A 7,240-nucleotide genomic window follows, 5' to 3' on the forward strand; every position below is an offset into this window, starting at 1 on the left:
ATAGATCTGAGTATCATCAGCGTAGCAATGAAAATGTAAATTGTGACTACGAAAAATATAACCGAGGGGGAGAATATAGATTATAAAAAGGAGGGGACCAAGGACGGAACCCTGAGGGACACCATATTCAATGGGCACTGTGTCAGACGTATGGTTCCCAATTGAAATAAACTGAAGCCTGTTAGTCAGATAAGAGCTCCTTTCACTGGAACTAAGGGGCCGAGCCCAACTCCAGAATAACAACCCCACACCATGATCCCCCCCTCCACCAAACTTTACACTCGGCACAATGCAGTCAGACAAGTACAAACCTAGATGCAGCTGCTCAGCCATGGAAACCCATTCCATGAAGCTCTCTATGCTGTTCTTGAGCTGATCTGAAGGCCACATGAAGTTTGGAGGTCTGTAGTGATGGACTCTGCAGAAAGTTGGTGACCTCTGCGCACTATGCCCCTCAGCATCCGCTGAACCTGCCCTGTCATTTGTGGCCGACCACTTCGTGGCTGAGTTGCTGTCGTTCCCAATCGCTTCCACTTTGTTATGATCCCACTGACAGTTGACTGTGGAATATTTAGTAGCAAGGAAATTTCACGACTGGACTTGTTGCACAGGTGGTGTCCGATCACGGTACCACGCTGGAATTCACTGAGCTCCTGAGAGCGACCCATTCTTTCACTAATGTCTGTAGAAGCAGTCTGCAGGCCTAGGGGCTCAGCTTTATACACCGGTGGGCCACAGAAGTGATTGGAACACCTGAATTCAATGATTTCGATGGGTGAGTAAATACATTTGGAAGTATAGTGTAGCTAATGTTCACTGACTGTCTCTTCTAGCATGTTTACCAAACTTGATAAAGTTTACCAAACTTACTTAAGCATGACATATATTGACAATACCCAATCCGAAACGCTCATGACTGAAAGCTTGTGTTGTTGGGCTTGATAGCATTCTAATGTGGCACAAAGCTGATATTTCAAGCCTGCTTTCAAGAGCACTGAAGATTATAAAACTAGTTTTAACTATATAAGGTTTGTTCCCTGCCTCAGTTTCCTTTTCTCTTCATACGTAAATACAGTACAGTAGACCACTCAAAGTCAGCACACTGTTTATTAAGGTTACAAAACAAAACTACCATTACAATTCAGACTCTGCAGTTGGACACATTGCAATAGACAGCTCTGCTAGTCTTAAAGAAAAGAAAATTGATCTGAAAAAAGTTCAGATGAAGAGGATGGAGAAGATCAGAGGAACCAGCATGATGAGGAGACTCAGCTTAACCCCCTCAGCACCGTTACACAGGTCCCCCTCACAGCAGCTCACATGTTCAATGACTTCAGTTGTCTGCGGGTTCCACTTGTCCATAGTGCAGAGACTTCTGCTCATGCATCCTTTTAATTTCAATTGAACACCCGAAGTAACTGCGAATGCAGGTCAGAGGGAGACGTTAGACAGCTGAACATATTTAGATAAACCACAAAATCAGATTAAAGAGACGTTTTAATGAATGTCCTCATTTTAGACTAAAAATGTAGTCACCTCTGATGCTGACGCATTGATCCTCATCTCCCTCACAGCTCACAGTTCTTGAGCAGTCGTCATCAATGCAGGCGTAACACTTCTTCCCATTTGGAGACCCTTTTGGCAAAGCTTTAGAAAGATACGGGTTGAGCATCGTCTTTTCTGAGGTTCACTGTATTACAACACAAAAGACACTAAACCCAGAGTTACTGCATACAGGACATCACATCAACCTCCTGAAAATGAAGCACTACCAATCATTTAGATCAGCTTTAGCTGAAATGGGCAGTTTGAATGAGACAGAATAAGAGAGAACCTTCACAAACAGCGTCTTTTGTACAGTATTCAGAGTGTTTGGCTTTACCTGGTGGTTTGTTGGTGTTGCACAGATCAGTGCTGCAGAAATTTGGAGTTGACAGTCATTTTCAAAATTCCCATGTTGCGGCTCCCGGAGACACACTGCCCAGCTGCTGAACAGTTCTTCACATTAACATCTCCCGTGTTTACACCACCTAGTGAACACAGCACATACTGTAATGTAATTACAGAGCTGTGCAAAGAAATCGGCCAAGTTCAAAACACTAATGGTTTGTACTGGTGGTTTGGGGCTGATCAGAGTCCAGAGTTAGACCCTGTGGAAGATATTCAGCCTCATTTTAAACACGAGCCAGCTCCGCCGTGTTTGTCCGCGGTTTGAAGCCGTCAGTGCTGAGTGGAACGATACTTCCACTCCCTCAAGAAAATGACCTCACAGAGTTACGCATTGAAAGACATCAAACGGGAAAAGCTTCCCCATATTCATTCACTTTAACTAAGTGTTGTTACGTGTATACGTTAAAGCCCATTAAAGGCTTGATGTGCCATTTTGGGCTTGGCCCATTAATGAATTAATGAATAAATTATATTTCATGATAGTAAATATGACACATATGCGATATGAAGGTCATTCTTACCGATGTACACAGCAGTGGTCATGCTGGCACACTGCTCTGGACAGTCTGTCTGGGTAGTTGTGCATTTTCCAGACGACCCAGGTAAACACTGATAGCATTTCAGGGTCTGCGCTGGAGAACGGAGCATGAAGAACAGAGTCAGTACATTCAGGACACAAAGTTGATGAACTTCCAGTGTGAATTCCTGCTCACTGGTTTTCCAGGTTATACCAAACTTTTAGTATTAGAAATAGGCATTCAAGCAACATTCACTGAAATGCTCAAACGAATCACGTAGATAATTATACATTGCAGAGGCCAAACAGATTAAAACAACATTTATTAAAATGAATTGAATGCATCTAAAGGTTTTCTTACTGTACTGCGAGTTAAGTTCCATACCTTTTGGGAAAAGCACGCAGATGAGCAGCAGGGGGACTTGCAGCCTCATTGTTGGCGTATTGTTGGTGGAGTTTGATGTGATGAAATGTGATGAAAGCAGGGCTGGATCAGATATGCATTTATTTTTGGGGGCGTGGCTTCCTGGAGGCTTTTCAGAAACTCCCATAACTCTGATTCACCCTTTAATGTGTCTTGTCTTTTCTCACTCCTCAAGTGTTTCAAGTGTATCATTGTCTTCCTCAGGCTGTTGTGAACCCTGTGGCTAAAATGCTCCAATAAAAGTGTTTGTACGTTCCTGTTTTGTGTTACGTAAAATGAGCAACCTCGAGGTCTTGACAGCAGACAGCATCCATATCAATTATAACTTATCTTGCTGGTATGGCAGCTAGTTCAGATAAGGCTTGTTCCTTGCTTTTTTATTTGACTGCACTGTGTCTGCTTGCTTGTGTATTGAGGCCTGCCTGCTTTTGCAATTACGATAGACCCATATCGGACCCTGGCCTGGTTGGTTCCTTTCTTTTTTAGTCTGGAGAGCACATCATGCACGATTTCCTTAAACAAGCTGAAAAACTGGCTCATCAAACCACAATACACACATCCACTGTGCATCAGTCCATTTCAGATGAGCTTTAGCCCAGAGAAGTTGGCAGCATTTCTGACAATGCTGTTGTCTGTTATGCACAGTACAATCTCAAGCTGCGTTTGTGGTTGCAGCAATGGACTATTATAGTTTATTAACAACAGTTTGTCAAAGTGTTCCTGTCTTCATGTGGTGATATCCATCACAGAAGCATGACCATTGATAATGCGGTGATGTCTGATGGGTTGAAGATCAAAGCCATTCAGTTGTGGTTTTTGGTCTTGCTTTTTATAAAAAAGGTTTGCCCAGATTCCATGAATCTTGTGATGATATTGTGCTGTTTAAAGCATGAATTACCTAAAATCCTTGTATTTGCTCATTGAGGAAAATGATAAAATAATTTAAAAAAAAATAACTTCTTGGGTTTTTTGCAGGTGCATTTTGGGCAAAGTTGCGAGCCTCAACCCATCCTTGTTCATAAATGACTGGACCTTTCCTGGACCATGCCCTTGTCCTCACTGTTTGTTTTTGTTTTTCTTCAAATACAGGTCAAAGTAGATTAATAAGTCACTGCTTTCTGTTTTTATTTGTATTTATCAGTCATCGAAACTTTTTGGAATTGGGTTTGTGAGATTTGTTTTGGTATTTAACGTGATACTATTTAAAATATTCCCATTACCTTGGGACTTGCCTTTCATGAGATAGGACATCTAACGATGTGCTGTGCATGAATGAGTCGGCTGTTTTGGTAAAACACAGATGGTCGGGAACAAAGCAGTCGGTTCAGCAATCAACAACACACAAAGGCAGACTAAGGTCAAAAATCGGAATGATCTGAAACTCTAAAATTGATCTTTTAATTACCTTTAAAGGGTTTATGATGTTTGGTACTAAGCAACTGACCATCTTTGTTAAGAATAAGTTCCGAGTAAGAAGTCTTTGTTGTGTTATTCAGTTGGGAATTCCTTAAAAACTCCCCCCATTCTTCAACCTCATGACTACATGTTGTTGTCATAGTACATTTTACATTCATTCATCATTATGTACTGAATGATAACCTCAGGGGAAAGAATCTCTCAATAATAAACAGGATAATAAAAAGGATTAAAACAGGAAAACATGTTTTTTTTTATTTTATTTTCTGTCATGAAAAAACATCCTTCCTTCCTCAAGGAACACAATCCTTTCTCCTCAGTGTCCTCATTCTAACCCATAGCCAATGTCAAACCCCATCCTCATCCTGCCAGATATTCTGCAAGGTCACATTTCATCTGTTTTATCTAACAGTCCAATAAAAGACTTAAAATGGAAATTATTATATTTGCATATACACTCACTGGCCACTTTATTAGGTACACTGCTAGTAAAAGGTACATTGCTAGTAAAAGGTTGGACCCCCTTTTGCCTTCAGAGCTGCCTTAATTCTTCATGGCAGACTTTCAACAAGGTGTTGGAAACGTTCCTCAGAGGTTCTGGTTGGTTATTTGAGTTCCTGCTGCCTTTCTATCATCTGGAACCAGTCTGCCCATTCTCCTCTGGCCTCTCACATCAACAAGGCATCTTCGTCCACACAACTGACCGCTCACTGGACGTTTCCTCTTTTTCGGACCGTTCTCTGTAAACCCTAGAGATGGTTGTGCCTGAAAATCCCAGTAGATCAGCAGTTTCTGAAATACTCAGACCAGCCCGTCTGGCACCAACAACCACGCCACGTTCAAAGTCCCTTAAATCCCCTTTCTTCCCCGTTCTGATGCTCGGTCTGCACTTCAGCAAGTTGTCTTGACCACCTCTACATGCCTAAATGCACTGAGTTGTGGCCATGGCCATGCAGAGACAGAGACAGAGTGATCTGCAAATGCTAGAGAACAGTCTCTGAATAGTCTTTATTTGAGTTGAAATTAAAACACTAATTCAAGTATTTCTTTGCATCATCATTTGAGACCTAATTCAATTGCAAATTGTGTACTATAGGCCCTCTGTGCTTGAGTAGCCACATAATCGGAAAGCTGCACATAAGGTGTTACGACGCGGTCTAGTGTCAGGCCGTAACCTAGAATGACAGTGGGCTCTCTCCTCAGACCAGACGTGGGACACCATTTAAAATCAGCAAACTGCAGATTTATTGAAACTGGTTTAAGTATGCAGGTTTGCAAGTGGCTATACTGACTGAAAGTGATGGCTTCAGGGACGAGCATATGCCAAAATAACGAAACAAAAACCAACTAAACCTGAAAGCAAACCAAACAAAATACAAAGTGCTACCCTGTCTCAAGGCTTTAAAACCAGGAGAAACAGTAGGCACATTTTCTTCTAGATGTGTAACCAAAACAAATACTCGTCCCCTACCTACCAAGTATTCACAACAAAGCTTGTAACAAAGCAAAGAGTGGTGTGAAGGTGCCAGGCCGGCCTGGAGAGGTGTTCTTCCAGATCAGGTTAGAGGGGAGAAAGCCCTGAACATCTCCCATGATGATGGCTCAGCGACCTCTTATACCACCTTTCACACCCAACCTGTTTGATGCAGTTCTATCACTTCTTCTTCTGGTTCAGTTTTAATGTGTGGTCACTCCACCCCAGTTCAGGTGCACATAAAACAACTAAACTGTGTTAAATAATGAGGGAATTCTAGACCAGAGCAAGTTTCTCAGTGCACATCAGCGTCATATATGACCCATAGGTGTCACTTGGTCCAGTTTAGCCATTGCAATATGAAACCAACTGAACCAAATTATAATACAATGATGAACTGGGTCTTAAAACAGCCTGAAGTTTTTGGACATGTTAGTTAGCAAAGCCATTCATGAATAGGTTTATAGAGACATGTTATTAGCATGACATTAAAGCATTAAAGCTGGCGTTAGTGAGCGGCATAAGCCAACAGTGTGGTTCTTTTTTTAAGTCCTTCTTCCTTCTTTTCAATAATAAGTTTCGCCCCACCACTTTTGCGGCTGTGGCGCCACCCCTGCATCGAGGCAGACTAGTAAGCAAGACCAGGACTTGCATGAAAAAAGCATATCGCTGTTGTCGGAACAAAACCTCATATGCCCAAAATGTTGACTTTACAGGAGAAGGAAAAAACCAACTGTACTTCTAATGTAAGTCAATGGAACCAGAGTTTTCTCCAAGTAATTTTGGGCCATTTCTTTTGGTCCATGCATCATGAAATTTACATACAATGTGCAGAGTAACAAAGCCATATTGAAGTCTTTATTAAACGCCTATTAGTCTGTTGTGAATGATATTACTAATAAATAAAGGCATTTAAACATGGTTGTAGTTGATCTTATTGTACTTTGTCTCCATTTTTATTTAATACTAATTTTTAAATGTAATAAACATTTTATATGCAGCCAATCAATTTGACATAGGACTGATAGAAATTAGTCCTAAAGTATCTGTATTTCACTCTCTACTACATGTTCTTCCAGTGTATATAACGTACCGTATGCATGGGTAGTTCTGTGTCTTTTAAAGATGATTTAAAAAAGCATAAATAAATCAATAAAAATGTGCAAAAGCATTAGTAAATCTCATGTTTTCATTGGTCAATAATAAGCATCATTTGAATGTGAAATCGGGTCCTGACTATGCCAGACTGTGAGGTTTCCTTCGCTGTAGCTCGTGTTATATATCAACGTTATTATGTGCTTTTGATGCTATCGAGATTTGCATGCTGTCCATTGACCATAAAGCTCATTTTTTGAGAATGCTTCTCTCTCTCGCTGTTAAAGGAATAGTTAGCCCTGTGGGAACAATGGGAAGTTCCTACCCAAATATTCCCCAAGCTAGTGAAATGGAAAAGCAGAAA

General features: G+C 41.1%; 1 long non-coding RNA gene across 1 annotated transcript; it reads right to left on the reverse strand.

The window, feature by feature from the left end:
- Positions 1-1,542: 1,542 nt before the first annotated feature.
- LOC108410461 lies at positions 1,543-3,067 on the reverse strand. Its single transcript, XR_005130771.1, has 4 exons — positions 2,853-3,067; positions 2,472-2,582; positions 1,883-2,030; positions 1,543-1,647 (listed from the first exon to the last, which is right to left on the reverse strand). It is a non-coding gene; the product is annotated as an uncharacterized LOC108410461 (long non-coding RNA).
- Between the last annotated feature and the right edge of the window lie 4,173 nt (positions 3,068-7,240).

The sequence above is a fragment of the Pygocentrus nattereri genome, chromosome 9, assembly GCF_015220715.1.
Source record: "Pygocentrus nattereri isolate fPygNat1 chromosome 9, fPygNat1.pri, whole genome shotgun sequence".
In the NCBI taxonomy this organism is placed as follows: Eukaryota; Metazoa; Chordata; class Actinopteri; order Characiformes; family Serrasalmidae; genus Pygocentrus; species Pygocentrus nattereri.